The sequence below is a fragment of the Nyctereutes procyonoides genome, unplaced genomic scaffold, assembly GCF_905146905.1.
Source record: "Nyctereutes procyonoides isolate TBG_1078 unplaced genomic scaffold, NYPRO_anot_genome, whole genome shotgun sequence".
NCBI classification, from domain to species: Eukaryota; Metazoa; Chordata; class Mammalia; order Carnivora; family Canidae; genus Nyctereutes; species Nyctereutes procyonoides.
The window spans coordinates 2,362,312-2,382,500 of record NW_026575135.1 but is presented as its reverse complement, the minus strand read 5'-3'; the positions used below and the strand labels follow the sequence as shown (position 1 = coordinate 2,382,500).

The following is a 20,189-nucleotide window of genomic DNA, read 5'->3' as shown; positions in this document are numbered from 1 at the left end:
GAAGTGATTGAGAACAATGTGCTGGTTCTGAATTATAATAAAATGGAAGTTTCTTTTCTCCTGCCAGAAACCCGATGGCCACCAAATTCTTATTAAACATTGCTTTTGAATGTAAATAAATCTTTGAGAGCATCATCAATTTAGCCTCAATTGTTTATCACAGTATTAAGCATGAATCTGCATTTGGGAGACACAGAAAAAGAAAATGTTGCACATACAAAAATTGCGTGTGTATATACATATATATATATACACATATAGTGTTTTATATACTATATATGTATAAGTTGTGTGTATATATATAGTATATGCGTTATATATAATATACATAACTATTATATCTTTTCTGTATATCCCACTGAGATATATTTCCATAAAATGGAAATTTTAAGGAAATAATCTGATTATTTTTTCCCTTCATGAATCTAGGAGACACTGAGGATTTTGTTTTAGTAACCATGGTATTTCACACAGTAAGTTCCAACCAGACTTAAAGTTTCCATGATTCTGAGCTACATGTTTGCCTTGCTAATAGAAAGTTTATCAAATGACTGATTTCCTTAGTGTTGTGTCTGCAAAACCCTTCGTAGCTATTAATCTAAGCCTTTTTCCTTTTCATTTTAAAAACTCACGTTTCTCCAAGGAAAATTCAATCCACTTAATCCTCATTGATTGGCATTTAGTGCAGCAAGATGATGTTTTGTGAGAACTCTGGGTGTCTAACCAGCAGTTTGATCAATTTGTTATGCTTCTTGTCATGCTAATCATATTTTGCACCTGGAAACCATGTTTCCCCTCAAGTCTTCTAACTTCATTTAGAGCCTGTGTCATTTCTAATTTGACAATGGAGAAACTGAGGCATAGGCTATTGACTATCTTAGTTTAGTCTGTTTTATTCACAGCCCTGTGCTACTGAAATTCCTACACAACTAATCCTCATCCTTTCCTTTTAAAAGAAAAAAAAAGTATTTTAAAAAAGTTTTTTATGGCTGTAATATGTTTTTGTGTCCTTGAAATACTTATTTAAGGTTCAAGATCCCTGAACCTCAGTTCCCCCTTCTATAAAATGGGGGAAACAATATTTACCAGAAGGAGTTTTTATAAAAATGTATTAAATTGACTTATGACAAAGGACCTAGTGTAGTGCCAGGAATATAGTAAATTTTCAGGAAATATGAAGGTAGGGATAAAGAAGGGAAAGGCATGAAAGTAGTGAAGACACTCTGATAACTTCCTAAGACAGGTTTCTCCAAGTCCTGTGCAGGTGAATCAATGTTATCTGCAATGTTTTTAAAAGTATAGGTTTTTGTTTCTTTGTTTTTGTTTTTGGCCCACTGAGAACCAACTGAATCAAATCCCTGGAAGTGCAGCTCAGGATTCTGCATTTTAACCTTCTCTCCCGCACACGGTGCCTATGTACACTTGGATAACTACTGCTTGGAAGTCTTTATAGGCAATGCTGTAACATTTTCATGGAGGATTCCAAAAGTCCAAGGAGGTCCTAAGGAGAGGACATTCATTGAAGACAGGAGATTTTAAAGGTGCTGAATTGACCAGGTGGTAAGGTACTTAGCTAACGGAATAGAAGGTAAAACTTGCAAGTCTACTTAGTGGGATCCTGAGAGGCAGTCTCAGGGAGGGGTAGCATCTCATGGGCAGGCACTTGTGAATGAATACTTCCCCACTTGCTCCTATCCTTGCTCCCAAATACACTGTTTCCTTCTCAACAATGGGGAAGGCTGTTGGTCCTTTCCAAAGAAGAGGGGATGGATTAAAGAGGTTGTAGCCTTCTTTGGGCTCTTTGGTTTGATTCAGTATTAATCTTCCTTTCCGTTGTTCTGGCCTAATGTTACGTTTCACCCATTGTGTTTGTTGTTCTGATGTGCTTCCTTGACATACTTGCAAACTCAATGGCTCTTATTAACAAAGACCTAAGGAAGAAATTCATGTCTGTTTTTTTATACCAAGAACATTTATATTTCTAGATAATTTGCTTTTGTCAAAGATAAATGCAATTGGTTGATTAAACTAGTTGCCCTTTTCTTGCTGACTAGTAGGAAACTTGGAAAAAACTAATGGAACATCATTCCTGATTTACTAAGGACTAATGTTTATCTCCAGGTCTTGTTCTCCCAATTGTACATGTTATATTATGTCTTATATGTCTGTACAACTTTAAGTTGTTTTTTTTTTCTAATAGTAGTATATAATTAAAAACTCAAAGATTAGTTAAATCCCTGCCTTGTGTACTAGTTTTACAATGGGAACCCTATCTAGTTCCCTATTTAGTGTTGACAAAGTATATAATTCCCAAAGTTCAACTTAGTTTTTTTTTTTTTTTTTGCTTTCATTTTAAGTAAAATAAGTAAATTCAGCAGCATAAGTAACAATAATAGAATTTATTGTGAGCATACTGGAATGGCTTATGTAACCCACGGTCAGTGCTACAGATGGGCTCTCAGGAAGGATTAGAACAGTTTTTCCAAGCATACCGTATATTGGAATGACTCTGATTTAACATTACTAATGCTTGTGTCCCATCTCCTTAAATTATGATTTAATTGGTTTATAGCATGGTCGAGGCTGGAGATTTTAAGAGATTTCCAGATGATTTAATGGGCATACCGATTTAGAAACCACTGGATTGGAAACAGAACCTGGAAAGTCTTCAGGACTCTTTTATTCTTATTTTCTCCCTAATTGCTGCTTGATTTTTTTCTATGGACAGAGCCTTTTCAGCTCCATGCCCCACGTAGGAAAAAATATGGTCATGCTTTAGCTTGCGAATTTTCATGTTCTAGGATCAACCGCTAAGAGATCCTCAAGCTCAATTTCACATTTCAATGACAAAAGATTGGATTGGCTCATCATAGACCTGATTGTTAGACAAATAAATGTGGGGATGATGAGCAGAGTAATTGTTCAAACATGAGTGCTAGTTGCCTAGCTCCATGGCTTGGAGAAAGGGCCAGTTTCCAGAGACGGTAGGTTACTGTGAGCTGGAAGGACATTCAGGAAAAGTGTATACTTTTATAGAAGGGCCCTGCTCAGGCCTAAGAAATCATCCTGTGGCTGACTAGATTCTTAACTCCCTAAATGTAGACTCCCCTGGGCTCCATGTTGGGATGTTTCTAGATTAGAGTTAAAGTCAATGAGAATCAAAATGATGATAAAAAGCATATTAAGGACCAGATGATGCACTAGACATCTTCAGTAGCTGTTACTTTAAATTCTCACAACATTTCTGTGGAATAGCACTATAATCTCCATGTTATGCATGAGGAAACTGAGTCACAGAGAGCTTAATATCTGGCCACAGCCCTTCAAATTAAACATGCTGGTGCCAGTTTTGAAGGAGGTGGATAACAGAGCTGGAGTTGTTAATTGCTTACAGTGCCATAGAAACAATTGCTCTGTCCTCAGAAATCATCTCCAGGAAAACTCAACCATATAGCAGTGGTTACTAAGTTCTCTTGATCATCACAGTGTGAAATGCCCATGAGAGCCCAGACCAGAGCTTCCACATAGTGTATTGGATCGGATCTTTGGACCAGTCTTTACTAACCAATTGGTTTATCCAGTTTGAAACATCCCAGGTTGAGAAGATCATAGGCCTAAACTATTAGGACCTTGGTATATTGGAAAGCATTGTTGTCAGTTTCCACCCCCACCACCTACATACCTTTGACATCCCCATTTTCGAAGAATGAAAGTCTAGAGATTCAGTAAACTAAGAGTCTTATCCATAGTCATACAGTGGAAGATTCTTAAACTTTAGCAGAAAGTCTCCATGAGATAATGTTAGTTCTACTTGATAAATTACCTTTAGTACAGCCTTGGGTCTGAATTGTAAAGATAGATTTTATTTGCCTGCAAATTAACACAAATAGTATTCATACCCCGCCCCCCCCCCCCCCACACACAAACTGCCCTTGTTGTTTGTAGGAACAAGTCTCAAGATATCTCCGTGTGGCTAATGCCCATTCTTGGAAGACTTCGCACTCAACTCTGCCCCCATTGGCTTGTTCAATTGCAACACTGTGCATAGCTACCTCTTGCAATGTTCGGTAATTAAATACTAATTTGTTGGTGTGCTCTTTCATTTACTTCATTGTTGCTTTCTTATAAATATTTTTATTAGTTTTGTTAATAACTAAAATTTACCAGGCAGTTCCCAAAAGAGATGCCTTCACTGGAAATAACCAAGGAAATAACGCTGATTATTACCACAGTGGGTTAGAGATATTGTCATTTCATGTTTCCAAGATCTATTGGATGCTTCTCCATGGCACTATCGTATCAGCCTCATGCTTCTGCCTATTATTTTATAGTCTTGTCATAGGAGCACCTGGGTGGTGCAGTCAGTTGAGCATCCAATTCTTGGCTTTGGCTCAGGTCATGATCTAGGGGTTGTGAGATCCAGCTTCATGTTGGGCTCTGCACTCAGTGTGAAGTCTGCTTAAGATGCTCCCTTCCTTTCTCTCTCTCTCAAATAAATAAATAAATCTTTAAAAAAATAAGAAAAATAAAGTCTTGTTGTATATGGAGTTATCATGAAGTAGTCCCATCAATTTTTTTGCTTCTATGCAGCATTACAGATTGTACACCTTCCAATAAGGAAGTGTTAGTATCTCTCATTACCTCTAATGAGGGAGCTCTTTTTGGTATCTAACTGAAATGTTTTTAAAAATTTCTTCCCAGTGATGAATGCCATGTGAGTAATAGCTATAACTGGTCACTTAAATATGAAATTGGACAACATTGGGAAAAATCTCATCTGAAGATTACTAAAGGTATCAAGGTATTGAAAACTGTGGTAGCGTCTGCATTGGTTCTATACTATAAGCTACAGCTACACTTATTCACTGACAGTTTAACTAAACTGTTCGTGGGTGTCCACAATTAGCATATTCAAATAACCTTATCGTCTCTCCAAACCATTTAACTTCACTACGCATATTGAACTGTACTGAAAGGTTTGCAGAATTTATCTGCCTACGTAAAACTTGCCTGTGAGGTCTGCATTGGGTCTTCGTACCTTCATGATTATTGATGCTTACAATAGCATCTTATTTTATTTTTCTGTATTCCCTTTGGCAGAAATTGCTTATTTTTTCCCAAATATCCATTCTCTCCATCTTTATAATAATTGAATGCAAGTTGGACCCATGGCACCCAGCTAGAGGCTCTATTTCACAGTGACTTACGGCAGATATAGCAATGGAAACCGGGTTATTGACAACGGAATATAAGCAGAAATGATGTGTTGTGACTTCTGCCTCTCTTGGTTTCAATGAAAATAGTTGGCTCTGACTTCACATCTTCACTTTCCCGTCACTCGGAACTTGAATGAACCTGTGACATAGCTCCAAATGTATGGAGAAGGCCAGCACCAACGTTCCCTAAGATGCAGGGAACTGGAGTCGTGGTATAACTTACTGGAATAGAGTCACTGCCACCCTGAAATGCTTGTCTGCTGTTACCTGATAGCTTCTGTGTTCTTAATGCCTTTTGATTTTGTGGTCCCTTTCATGCAGCCGCCCAACACGTATCGCAAATAATACATTCCTTCCAACCTGATAAAAACACAGTATTTCTACCTATTCAACTAGCCTGATCCTCACACTAGAAATAATGAGAGGAAGAAGTTTGTTATTTATTGTCTGTGTTATAGGGGTTAGGAAAGGAAGGCTCAGAGATGTTAATTGATTCTCATGATGCTGGGTAATGGGTAGATCTGGAACTTGCAGTAGTTCTGATACAAAGCACAAAGGTCTTGTTCCTATACTCTGTAATCTCTCCTCTAGTGTAAGTTGCGGTTTAAGATAAAGTGAGATTTGGAAAGCAAAATAAGAGTTTTTCTGTCTCAGAGAAGAGATTGACATTTATATAATTAGCTATGGTACTGAATAGGAAATGAGACAATTGTAAGAAATGTAGATATAAAATCACATGAGGACCAAAGGTAGATGAGTCTAGTAATTGGGGATATTAGGATACAGCTCTGCCAAGAAGATGGACTTTGAAGCATGCCTCAAAGGATGGGACACAGCTGAGTGACTACAATGTGGTTAAGCAAATGTATTTCAGACAGAGGGGAAACTATAAGCAAAGGCGAAAAAGGCAGCCCGATAGATGCAGATGGCTTAATGTTGGGAGGCAGCCACATGGCATTGGATGTACTTGGGCTTTGTAGACAGATGTGGTTTTAAATGCTCCCTCTGTGGGAGACTAGCCGTGTGGCTTCGGGCAAGTTGCTTGACTTTCCTTAAAGTCTCCATTCCTTCTTCTGCAGAATGGAGCCAAAGAAAAAACATCTACCTAGGAAAAAATATATATTAATATATCTTTTCCTTACTGGGAAAAACCCCCTATTAATATGTCTTTTGATGACTATGACTCTATTGGCTTAGCTAAGCCGTTTTATGAACTTTCTTTTGCCAATCTCTGGCTTGAGTGCCTACTGCCCCTTGCACTGACTTAAGATGGCCTGCAAAACTAATCTATGCATAGAATCTATTTATTCAAGATAAGGACCCAGCTCTCTCTTCCTTTCTTCCTTTCTTTCTTTCTTTCTTTCTTTCTTTCTTTCTTTCTTTCTTTTCTTTCTTCCTTTCTATTTATGAGAATGCATGATGGGGGAGGGGAGAGGGAGAGACTTTCAAGCAGGCTCTGCACTGGAATGAGGCTCGATCCCACAACCCTGAGATCATAACCCGAGCAGAAACCAAGACTCAGACGCTTAACAGACTGAGGCACCCATGCATCCCCCAGAATGTTTTTCTTAACAAACTGAATTCATACATATAAATAAATACGTCAGGCGACACCTGGAACTCAACTTCCTGTATCATCATTCTCATGTTTGCATTTTCATGTGTGAACCCCTTATTTCTAGCTTCATTTCTTTATGTCTCTGCAGGGTCTCTGTTTGCATTCATTTATTAGTAATAGTGGGAGTAGAAGTAATCTCTTATCTGAGTAAATCCATGAAAATATTTTCCCCCACCTCTATACTTTGCATAACACTCCCGAGGGAAAAGTGATTCTATCCTTCTCTGTGCAAGTTGGGTTTGAAGAGGATCCAGCAATCCTCTTCATTTGCACAATGTTATAAACATTGTTTTTTCTAGCTGCTAATTTTTGTTGTGGTACCATTGGATTTTTTTTTTTTTTTTTTTTTTTTTTTTTTTTTTAGAATAATGATGACCCAGGTAAAAAACCTTTGTTATCCTCACCACAGGCAGCCAGGAGTGATGTCACATGGTGGTGATTGTGCAGTGGGTCTGAGACCAGATAGTCCAGGTGCTTATGCATTCAGAGTAGGAGATGCAGGTAGTGGGATCATTTGTAATTAACAGCAGCATCAGCAACATTTTTTTTTTTTTTTGGTCTATGTTGTTTTTAGTTCTACCATAGTATTTCTAGAAACTGTATCTTTCCAGTCAGTGGACTGAAGGAACTAGAAGAGCATTATTTATTTTATTTTAGTTTGTTTCTGTCTCAGATTTCTCCTCTCATTATGGCTTTTAAATGAGTCCATGAAAACAATAATGTCTAAATGCAATTTACTTGCACTTCTTAAGCTCTTCATGGAGAAACTCTTTAACTGTGGTTCTTAAAATATTTGATTCATGGATTTCATTGAGAAAAACAAAGCAAGTACTTGAAATACAGTGCAAACAATTTCAAGGTATTCATTGATCCCCTTTCCTAAAAGAACCCAACCCTGTTTGTGGCCCCGATCCGCCGCTAGTAAACTGTGTGACCTTGGTTAACGTACTCATTTTCCGTATTTAAAGTAGCGTGTTTACTGGTAAATGAAGAATTGCAATGAGATGATGTTTAAGGCTTATTTTGGAGCTGTTCTCTTGTGAAGCAAGACAAGATAAACTGTAAATATAGCAAAAATGGGCAGGTGGCAAATAAATGCACTGTGGATTTCAGCTTAGGAAAGTTAAATGATGTGCCAGGTTAGAGGAGCACCTGAGCAGCTCAGCCTTTCCCCCATCAGTCATGGTAATCTAGGTAGTGTCTCATGTTTGTGAGAGCAATGCGTGCATCTCTGGGCAGAGGTTAGCGTTCTGTTCAATAATTCCTCAGGTGCATCTCACCACGATGGCCCCAGGTGCTTACATTCGTGCCCCAGCTGAGAGTGACCTCCTGCTTTATTTACTTCTTTTTGTCCCCAAGCCTGTACGCTATACCTTCCTACAAGCACTAAGGGGGTTTGCATCTTGTTGGGCACTAAGGGTGAACCCTTTATTCATTTCCTAAATCCCCTGATTTAGCAGATTTCTCACTCCCATTGTTTGGTTTGGTTTTGGGGTTGTTTACTGCTTTGGTTGTGGTGGCAGCAGTCTGTTCTTGCATATTTTGGTCACCAGGCCAGACATGAATTGAGATGGAGAACTGCGTCAAACTTGTGACAACAGAAAATTCTTAGATATAGAGTTTGGTTGCAGTAGTTGTATGGAGAGGGTTAGTGGGAGAGTTAACGTGGTCAAAGGCTAGATAGGAACTTAGAAGTCGAAGACAGTGTTTGGTGTGGAAAATGAGTACTGATAAGGGCACAGTTGGGATTTACTATTTTTAGTGATGATGATATTGTCATTTTTTGAGTTCCTCTTAAACGCAAAGTAGCTAGCTTCATATTTTACATATATTATTAACTCTCCGGAACCAGTGTGGCTGTTCCATTCTGGTCCTGCTATTACTGGCTGTGTGACCTTTGACAGGTTACTTAACCTTTCTGGGCCTCAGTGGTTGTTTTTTTTTCTGAATTTTTTTCATAAACAGAAAGAATAAAACATAACTCATAGATTGATGTAAACAAAAGAGGAAGCTGGGCTGCGGTCACAAATGGCATTTGCCCAACCCTCTGTCCTGGGCTTTGTGGTCTTCAAAATGTTAAAGGCTGAGCATGTAGAAATTGCTGGATTGAACATCATTATCATTTCACTGTTATCATTGTTGTTATTCCCTGTTAATCTTCTAAGATGAGAATAGTTAAGGCAAAGTGAGTGAATAAAGTTACAGTGAGGCATATTAAAAATTTGAAGTTTATTGATTGGAATCAGATAGCACCAAACCAGATGTGGCTGGGAGCACTTCTTGCACAGGAGCTTTGGGAAAGATATTTACAGAGAAAAGGTAGAAACAAAGTAAGGAAAATTATTGATTGGCTATAGCTTAAAGCCTTGTTGGCTATTCATGATTAGTTGCCCTTAGGTTTATATATATATATATATATATATTTTTTTTTTTTAATTTCATGACCTTGAGGCATTTACAGGCTCAGGTTTTGGGTTGTTTATGTAGGCCAACATGCTAAGTAATTTAACACTGTCCACATTTAAAAAAATTAATTAAAAATTAATCTTTGCTAATTAATTTAACACTGTCCACATTTTAAAAAAATAATAAATAAAAATAAAACAATAGTGACAACAAAAAAATTAGTGAATAATGCACTGTGGTGTTTTGTTTTTGTTTTTGTTTTCAGTAAATAAATGATGTGTTTCCCAGCAGATCATGGGAGGGAACAAAAGGTTGTAGCTTAGCGGCCTAGAAAGTGAGACCCCAAGTCATCGTCACCCCGTGCAGACCTGGCCTTCCTTCCTGGAGCCAACCTGTGAGAGTCGCATCCCCCAGGCATCAGGCTGAAACCAGCTTCCCAGGTCACGAGCTTGGGACTCAACTTGGCCAACTTAGCAGTGAGGTTCTTTTCCTGCTGATCAATCCTGACCTTCTGTTTTGAAGTTTAAAAGCCTCCAAAGCCTTCTTGGACATCAAATAGCTCTTACCAAATGCCATTTGGGCAATTTAAATGCAAATGAATCGGCAATATTTGGGCTGCTTCCAGGTAGCTTGCTTGTGCTTTTCCCAAACAAAAGAGAAAGCTGGGCTGGAGTCACCCTCTGTCCTGGATGGCGTGGTGCGGAAGTGAAAATGCACCGGACAATTTGTTAAAAATAGCAGTACAGATTTTATTCAGTTTACTGTAGCAGATGAAAGAGACTTCATTACGGGGCTGAGCTCAATTCTGCTAAGACAAAAGGCAGGGCGGGTTTTTGTGTTGTCGTTTTTAAATATATGTATTTTAAATCTATATTTTATTTTTATTTTTTTTTCACACCAGGGTGAGTTCGTGGAAAATTACTGGAGCACCTTGTGGGGAGGTTGATCAAGGTGATTAGGCCATCTGTGTGTGTGTGTGCATGTGTGTGTGTTGTTTGTCCCTTAAGAAAATTTGGTTCCTACCTTCCCACAGAGACTTGGGAGATGGGAGTGCTCTCCTCCTTGCGGATTATGTTTCAAAGCAATGGCTCCCTGGTCCTTGAGGGAAGACGTTTTCCTGAATTGTGAAATGGTAAGAGACTGGGGGTAGATGTCCATCTCAGTGGGGCACAGAAAGAATTTGTAATTACAAGTTTTCTAAAATAAATGCTCTAAGGAAAGGGAAGTCTGGGGTCTGTTGTCTGGAAGAAACCTGTCTGAATTTAGTAACGCTGAGGGTAATGCTAAGGTTGTCTTCGTCAGTGGTCTCCAGAAACCTTAAAAAATAGAATTTGAGACACCGGATGCCCATGCTCTGAACCTAGGCTGCTTTGGTTTCAAAACAAGTGGAGGTATTTTCATGCTAGAACAGGATATAACAGAGGGGCCGCTTAGCCGGAAAGAGACATACATCCGAGGTAAGGGGAAGGAAACCAGATGTCTCGGTTTGTCTCTGCTGCTAATTCTATGGGAGACCTTGGCAAATCACATTCATCTTGCTGGGCCTCAGCTTCCCCTTCTGTAAAATGGAGCAACTGACCTCTATGGATCTCTAAAGGACATTCCAGATCTTTTATTTTCTGTGATTATATGACTCTGTAGGACTCTTGTGAGGAGGATGAAAACAATGGAGATAGCTGCATTTCTTTGAGGGATAAAACCCCTTCTGAAAACTCTTAAATGGACCTGATGAAAGTTGAGAGGGAAGGGGGACTGATAATCACCTAGTTGGGACACGTTAAAACCGAGGGACCCAACCAGAAATAGCCCCACTCACAGGTTGTCAGCTAACTTTCAACAGGGACAAAAAACAATTCATTGAAAAAGAGGAGTATTTTCCATAAATGGTTCTGCAACAATTGGATAGGCAAGTGAAAAGTACAGTACCCACGTTACGCCATATACAAACTATTATTCCAGAAAAAAAGAGACGATCTTTAAGAATATGGGGCAAGCAAACATTTCTCAGAATATAAAGGTATTTTAAAAAAAAGATAAAAATTAAATATAAAAACAACAATAACAAAAACCCGAGGGACCTGAATTCCTGAGTACAAAGATTCTTTTCACAGGGAGTTTGGGTTCCTTTTGGTTTGCTAGGCAAAATATATTAGGGCCCAGAAAATTGGAGAAGGTAATAATGTTAATAGCTGTAGCCTTCCCACCTGGGTGGAAGAGTTCCAGGCACTGAGGGTCTTATGTGTGCGAACACAGTCGGTCCTGAGTGCAGCCCCTTGCAGTAGGTACCACTGTTCCCATTTACAGATGAAGAAGCTTGCTGGGGTCCTCACAACTGGAAAGCGAGGGGTAGCCCCAGGGGGCCTGCCTCCAGACGGTGTGGCAAAGACCATCTGTGGCTCAGATGGTGAGGAAAGGTCCCCGGCCAGGAATCGCTGAGCCAGGAACCACTAAGAGATTCCTGGGGAGAGCATGGGGGATGATCGGTTCCTTACTTTTAGCTGCGATGGTTTCTGATGTCCAGTTTTAAGTTCCTCTTTCTTGGTATTTTCTTTCCTCTCCTTTATCTCTAACTTTTTTTCTGGTGGGGAAGAGCCATAGACTTCCTCAGAGGCATTGGATTAGAGGTGTTGGAGGACCAAGCGGTGAAGGCCCAAGCTTCTGCAAGGGCTGCAGGTGAATCAGGAGAGGAGAAGGGACAAGAGGGGTGAGGAGGGATGGGGATGGTGGTGAAGCTGAGTGGGGGGTGGGGGGCAGAGAGGCCATAGAGATGACGGCAGGATGTAGGGCAGCCAGTGTGAAGTGGTGGATGGAGGCCATCCAGGGCAGATGAAAACCAAGTAGCCAAGAGGAGTGTGAACTGGAAGGTGACAGGCCGCCCACAGGATCAGTTCAGCATCACCCTTCAGGGAATACTTAGGATGATGAGAGGAATCCTAGGTTCCCAGAAATTACGTGATGTGGAGTCTACCCCTCCCCCACTTCTGGCTTCTCTGAATTTCAGAATATTCAGCTTATAGGCAATCTCTCGGTCTCTGGAACTGTGGTGCAAAATCACCTTTCTGAATCCTGCTTGGTCTTCAAAGATCAGTTCCAATCTATTGCTCATCATAAAGATTTTCTTGTCTTTCCAGGCGACATTGATTTCTGCCTTCTTTGAACTCCAAGAAGCACTTAGAGGCTAAAGCGCCCAATCTAGCGCTTGCTCTAATTTTGCATTGTAAATTCACGGCTTTATGTGAGGCAGTCATTTCTCCCAGACTGGAGCGGGGAGCTTGTCGTGATCTCATCTTCCTTGTACACATTGTCTAGCACCAGGCTGGGCACATGGTGCGTGCAACGAATCTACTCGCTCACGCAGTTAGTTACCTATCTAGCATCGTAGCCAGATTCACAGAGCACTTTACAGAAGGTTTTCATAAACTTTTGTTGAATCAAATGGTCCCTACAGTCTTCTCCTTAATCTAATGAAAGGTTTCCGGTATATTTTTGCACATGTGCCAAACTTCTCTCTCTCTCTCCCCCTCCCCCCGTCCCTGCGCCTCAACCACAAGATAGATCTATGCCATCTAGGATGATTGTAACGTCAAGAGCATGGATATAGGATACGTGTCCTGATGGCAGATCTGCCAGCATTTTGAAGTTGAGCGCAAGGGAAAAATTGAAACACAATCTTTTCTCTATGCAAAGTGTGCTTTGGTTTTGCATAATGCATCGTGCTTCAGGTGCCAAGTTCCAGACACAAGGAGAATTAATGGAATAACATCGGTAAAGGGCTTTAGACTCCTCAGAGGAAGTTCCCAAGCCTCATTAAAGGTAATATTATTCCAGTTATAGAGTTTAGTTAAAAACAACAAAATAATATTTTCTTGTCTTTATTGCTAATTTCTCCATGTTTGGTAAAGCAAGCTGTGCTCTGCATTCACAGGCTCTATCACCCTTGTGGATCACAGGTTTGCACGCTAGAACAGCCCGCACAGGGGTACCTATGAGTGTGAACTGTGGGGATATATAGGAGCATGCATTTTTAAAATGATTTTTGAGCAGGTAGCTCTGGTCGCTCTGCACTTTATTACCTGCGGATATGTTTTTATTTCCTAGTGAATTGCCAGTGTCTTAGGGGCAAGGGCCCTTACTGTCTTGTTCACCAGTTTGTTCTCCGGGACTAGCACAGTGCCTGGCGCACAGTGGAAGTGTCATGAAGAATAAGTGAATGAGGGGCGCCTGGCTAGTGCAGTTGGTTAAGCATCTGACTTCGGCTCGGGTCATGAACCCAGGGTCCCGGGATCAAGTCCCAAGTGGAGCCCCACATGGCACCCCACATGGAGCCCAGTGTGGAGCTGTGTGGGGCTCTGCTCAGCAGGGAGTCGGCCTCTCCTTCTGCCCACCCCCCCTTCATGCACCCTCTCTCTTTCTCTCTCTCTGTCTTGCTGTCTCTCTCTCAAATAAAATCTTTAGGGGAAAAAAAAGAATAAGTGAATGAATCAATGAATAAATGTACGTTTGTCCAACAAAAATGAAGACTGAGAGACACAGAGACTGAAGGGATCCAGGGAGAGCAACCCACCTCTGCATCTGGATGGGAAGATCCTAGGAGCTTACAGGAAAGGTTTTCAGAATGTTAACCGAGATCTGCCACCTTCTCCTCGAAGCAACCTAAGTTCATTACAATGTACACATTTCAGTGGAGGGCACCAAAGACCAGGCCTTGACCTATAAAAGCCTCTATGCTCTGGCTTCTGTTTCTTTGATCTGATCTATTACTCTCCCCTCTCAGACTCACTCTGCTCCAGTTGCTGTGATCTCCTTGCACTTCTCAAATATACCAACCACTCTCCCGGGTCAGGGCCTTTGCACTTACCGCGCCCTCCCTATGAACGGCTCTTCCCAAGATGCCCTTTCTCTTCATGGAGTCACATGAACAGTCTCCACAGAGAGGCCTTCAGGGACTTCCCTACCTAAAACACCACCTCTCTCTATCCTCTATCCTTCACAAAGATCATTTATTTTTCTTCACAGCACAGCATTATTCTTCTTCAAAGCCCTTACACCACCCAACCCACTACGTATTATAAACGTAGTTATTTGTTTTTAATGTACTAGTTTTGTCATTCCCCACAACAGTGTTTGCTCCATGAGAGAAAAGGTAGTTTTGGGCTTGTTGCTACTTCTCCGTAATAGTAGGTATCTACTGCATGTTTGTTGAGTAGATGAAAGGACAAGTAAATGAATGAATGAACTTCAGCGTGCACTGCGAGCATAACACTGGACCAGGAGTCAGAACAACTTCTGGTTATAGGTCACTCTCCTGTTATTTCCAATCTAGTTCTCAGTCATGTGATTTCAAATTTTCTGAGTCCTAAGTCCACCATTAAGGAAACATAGTTAATAGTATCTATGACGTCCAGGTCACAGATTTGTTTTGATACCACAACAGTTGTTTCTAATAATAACCACAGTGATAGCTGAAATTATTGAGCGCTTAATATGGGCCCAGCATTCTGCTTAGTGTTTGCTTAGATGTTCTCATTCAGTTCTTTCAAAAATTACCTTATCTCCATTAAGCTTTTCCTTGTTCGCAAAATAAAGATAACAATCATCTTCATTTTGCAAACGAAGAAAGGTAAACAGAAGATAAATATAAGAGGGCACCTGGGTGGCTCAGTCAGTTAAGCCTCCAACTCTTGATTTTGGCTCAGGTCATGATCTCAGGGTCGTGAGAGCTTTGGGCTCTGAGCTGAGTGTGGAGCCCGGTTAAGATTCTCTCTCTTTCTGCCTCCCTGCTCATGTGCTTTCTCTCTCTGGAAAAATAAGAAAGAAAGAAAGAAAGAAAGAAAGAAAGAAAGAAAGAAAGAAAGAAAGAAAGAAAGAAAGAAGAAAGAAAGAAAGAGAGAGAGAGAGAGAGAGAGAGAGAAAGAAGAAAGAAAGAAAGAAAGAAAGAAAGAAAGAAAGAAAGATAAATATAAAAGTATCTTGTAAACGGTAAAGCCCTTTATGAGTGATAGGTATTCTCATCAACAAAACTCTCTCTTGTGTTCAGTTCCATAGTGAAGATCCTTGAATTAGGCTTTCATATCCGTGCCTTGATTCATACTGTGAGTAAACACAAAATATGTGCTTGCCACAGATGTGGTGTGCTGATAAATGTTTAATAACCAGCGCTTTCTGAGGGGGAAACACTTTTGCAGTATCTGCCAATTCCCATGGTGTAAATGCTCCCATCCTGCTGGTCACATGCTACCAACTTGAAGTCCCTGAACTTGTCATTGGATATAGATGGTGACAGTCCTCCCTCTTTAGCCAGAAGGACGGTCCCAATGTACCACTGCAGCAGTCTTCCAATGGGTAGATTTCCCTCCAGGCCTGGCCTCTCTCCTTTCTCCACAGTGCAGCCCAAGGGGTCTTTCTAGAATACAAAATATGCTCTTTGTTTCAAAATTCTTCATGGCTTGCCACTCTCTCATTCTCAAGTTAAAGATCAAATATCTTAATCTGTCTTGTCCTACAAGACTCGAGTGAGCTCACCTTTGCCTCCTCTCTAGCTTTGACTCTTATTTCCGAGCAGACTACTCTGTTTCCACCCTCCTCTTCTGGAAGGAGCAAAAGTGCAGGACTGTGTCTGCTATGCTCACCATTGTTTTCTCAGTTCTTAGCATAGCGTCTGATGCTTGTTGGAAGAGTCTGTGATTTTAAGACATTATATTCTGAGTACAAAGTCTCCGGCCTGTTTATACTATGGGCCTGTGCATTTGCCCAGTATATGCACACATTTCCAACTTAAGGGGATTTAACTTGGCAGAGAGCATTATTGAAGTTGCTTTATGTATGGTGCATTATTATTCAATCGCGTTTCCCCTGGTGCAAAGCTGGCAGGCTGCTCCTCCGTGACAGATGTGCTTGCTTTGGTTGAGTCACCACCACAAGGCGCATTATCAGTTTTACTAATGTTTGCTCTTTTATACTCTAACAGGTAGTGTGATTCATCCAGTCAGTGCAAGTCAGGAGACTGATGCACACATAAATCTGTGCCGTGGGATGGTTTGCACACAGAATCTCATCCACGGGGAGAAAACATGGAAAACATGACTACTGCATGCATGGGTGATACATGTACATGTAAACAAAGATAAACACTCACTTTTGTCCTTGATTATTTGATTTCAGAGGAATCACAGATCCAAAGAATTGGGATGGATCTTTTATTATGTGTTGCAAAGTACCCGTTTGCCAGACTGTGCTAGATTCAACACATCTGAGTCAGCTGGACATAATTTTTATATTCAGATTCTTGGGTTCAGAACTTACTTTTTTTTTTTTTCAGGAATGCTAGGGTAGAGCCTGGGAATCTGCAGTTTTTAAAAGCTCCAAAAGCTCCAGAGCTGATTCTTATGGGCATCCAGGCCTGGGAACCCATGATTATACTATGTATACCTCATATGGGCAGAGGGACAGTGTTTCATTTCACATGCCAGCTCTAACCAACTGGACATGGTTGCCTAGAGTTCTGTGTTTGGAAGGAACCTGAGGAAGCATCATGCAAAATGCCGTGGTTGTTTAGTGATGCCTTTAATGAGCCTGCATGGGAGGGTAGCCGTAGGTATTCTCTGTGGATGATGACCTCCACACTGTCCAACCACCTGAATTCAGTCCCCTTCATGGTGATTTTAAACTGCCTCTGTGTTTCCTGGGATATTTGCATGGAAAAGAAAGTTCCAGTGCTCTCAGGGTAGCATGAGAGCTACCTCACCCTCTCCATCTCTCCCTGGCTCTTTCTTATTTGAACTAAAGCCCTCTTTCTAAGGATCCCATTCAGATTGAAATTTTATTCCTTGGGACCAGGCAAAACAAGTCCAGAACTTCTGCCTGTGATGGCCCTTCAGCTTTGGTATGGTCGTGATCATAATACCTTTGTTCACATCTGCTGTATTTCTTCATGATAAACTGAGTCCCATTCTTTTTTTTTTTTTTTAAGATTTTATTCATTTATTCATGAGACACACACACACACACAGAGAGAGAGAGAGAGGCAGAGACACAGGCAGAGGGAGAAGCAGGCTCCATGCAGGGAGCCCGATGTGGGACTCAATCAAGGGTCTCCAAGATCACGTTCTGGGTTGAAGGCGGCGCTAAACCACTGGGCCACCTGGGGGGCCCCGAGTCCCATTCTTTTTATGCCACATCATTGACACCTTCTCAGTGCTGGTCATTTTCTTTTAGATGTTGCTTCAGTTTGGTAACATCCCATTACACGTGTGCTTCCCAGAACCAGACGTTCTTCTCTAGCTCTGGTCTAAGCATCTATAAAAAGAATAAGATTACCATCACCCTCAGTTTGTTAGTTAGTTAAATATTTCATTATGGTAGCCTTTTTGGCAGGTATATTGCATTGCTGACTCAAAGTCTGCTTACTTTTGACAATTTTTCTTTCCATATGATTTTCTGCCAATCCTCCTCCTGCACTGGAGTACTGGAGTATCAAAACATAAGACCTACATTTCTTTTTCTCTTTAAATTTCATGTTGTTTATAGTAGGTCATTCTGTTCAGGTCAAGAATATTCCATATATTGATAAAGCTCTCAATTTGTGAAGTTCAACAGATCTGACTTTGAATCTTGGCTTTGTTTCTTTTTTTAATTTTATTTTATTCTATTTTTTTGTTTTGTTTTTGTTTTTTGGGTTTTTTTTTTTGTTGTTGTTGTTGTTTTGTTTTATTTTGGCTTTCCTTCTAAGTAGTTGTATGAACAGGGAGATTTCCTTGAAATCTTTTTTTTTTTTTTGGTCCTTTTTTTTTTTTTAAAAAAAAAAAAGATAAACTAGACCATGCAACATTGTATTTTATTATGTATGGGTTTAAAAATTTAAAAATTTTTTCCTTTAAAAATTATTTCCTAAATCTCTCCAAACACAGGCAAAAGTAAGTGTATTCTTTAACATCTTACATCTTGCAAATATTGATCATTGCCTAGGGAAGGGGAAATTATCCCTAAAACATACTTAACCAGGAGGCCAAGTCATCTGTCAACCCACAAGAACATGGAGAGGAAATGACAGGCTGTACCCCATCTGAACCCTCATTCACCACCATTCGATAACCCTTCTTCAGACCCAGATCAGCAGCACATTTCTTGCCAACCACCATTAAATGCCCAAGAAGACTTTCATCATCATCATCTTCTGCAACAGGAATCTGGGATATGTTTCTTGGGTATCAACAGAAAATATGTTGGTGTTTGAAGGGAGATGTCATAGAAAGCAAGAAACTTTCATTTTCAGAAATGATTTTGGCTGAGATTTCCTTGTGAATGGTTTTCCTGGGGACTGTATCTTAGCCAGTCCACCTGGCCTGAGCCTTGGTGAACTCATCTGCCATGTTGGCCTTTCTCCCATGTGGATGCCCCAGGGGAAGCCTACTAGCCTACTCTTTTTTTTTTTTTTCTTTCCCAAAAGACTCTGCCTCTAGAGTTATTGAGATACAATATCCCCAACGTGCTACAGTTTGGAATATGCCAAAGAATCAGGGAATGCTGGTTATTAGCTTCCTGTCATCAAGTTCATTTGCTGATTCCCAGAGCTTCCTATTAGTTAACCCTTGAACAACGCAGGTGTGAACTATGTGGGTCTACCTTCACAGAGTTCTACTTACATGCAATTTTTTTTTTACTGTTACAGTACGATAAGCATATTTTCTCCTGTAATTTTCTTAATAACATTTTCTTTCCTCTGACTCACTTTACAGTAAGAATACATATATAGTACATACAACATATGTTAACTGACTGTTTATGTTATCATTAAGGCTTCTGGTCCATAGTAGGCTATTGGAAAAGTTTTTGAGGAGTGAAAAGTTATACATGGATTCTCATCCATATTAACCCTCACAGGTACAAAAGTCAACTCTGGGGGCTCCTGGGTGGCTCAGCATTTGAACGTCTGTCTTCAGCCCAGGGCGTGATCCTGCAGACCCAGGATCGAGTCCCACATCGGGGTCCCTGCAGGGAGCCTGCTTCTCCCTCTGCCTGTGTCTCTGCCTTTCTCTCTCTGTGTGTGTCTCCCATGAATAAATAAATAAAATCTTATAAAACAAAACCAAAATAAAACAAAACAAAGGTCAGCTCTGAATGTAAGGTCAAAAAATATCTTTACGGACACTGCCATTAATTCAGCAGTACAATAAAAACTTATTAATTATCTACTTTATGCTGGACACTTCTGCTAGACACAGAGGATTCTTTGGTGAATGGGAGAGAAAATCCTTCCAATCATGGAACTCGCAGTCCATGGAGAGGAATATGACGAAATAAGTAGTTATAATAGAGTGTGCCAAAGGCTATGATAAAAGATACATCGTATTTTATGGGAGACTTATGTATCTCCATTTAATACTTAAAATAAAATATGTGTTGGAGTGAGGTAGGCAATTTCTCCTATCTTTGGCCTCCGTATTTCCCTAAGTCTCCAATCCAGAAGGCTGATTTCTATATCATGTTTGAAAGACTAGCACAAAAATTCGGCCATATAGGAAATGCTATGGACTTTATGAATTGCAAGCCCTATGAAGATAGAATGCCTTCTTTTCTCCTCGTTGTATCTCTAGTGTTAAGTACAGTGAATGGCATGTAATAGGTCCTCAGTAAATATGTGTTAGATGAATAAATGCACCCAGCCATGTGTTTCATGTTCATGAAAGCGTGCAAATGGACATTCACTGACTTAAAGGCTATTCTCCAAGGTCCATGCTGAGTAAGAAAGAAAAGGGATTGTCAGCCTTCTTCTCCTTGCCTGACCCACTCAGTTCTGCTCTGATATCCCTTAGTTCCCAATGAATAATAATGAAAGAGTGAACAGCTGAGATATAACAGTTTAAGTTTTATAGTTTGGAGCAGTTTTTACTCTGGATTTTTAAAGTGAACTGGGAAAGTGTGTGTGTGTGTGTGTGTGTGTCTGTGTGTGT

At 40.3% G+C, this 20,189-nt stretch overlaps 1 pseudogene; it reads right to left on the bottom strand.

Annotated features, from left to right (window-relative positions):
- Positions 1-18,232: 18,232 nt before the first annotated feature.
- On the bottom strand, positions 18,233-18,608 carry LOC129494515 (adenosine 5'-monophosphoramidase HINT1-like; annotated as a pseudogene).
- Between the last annotated feature and the right edge of the window lie 1,581 nt (positions 18,609-20,189).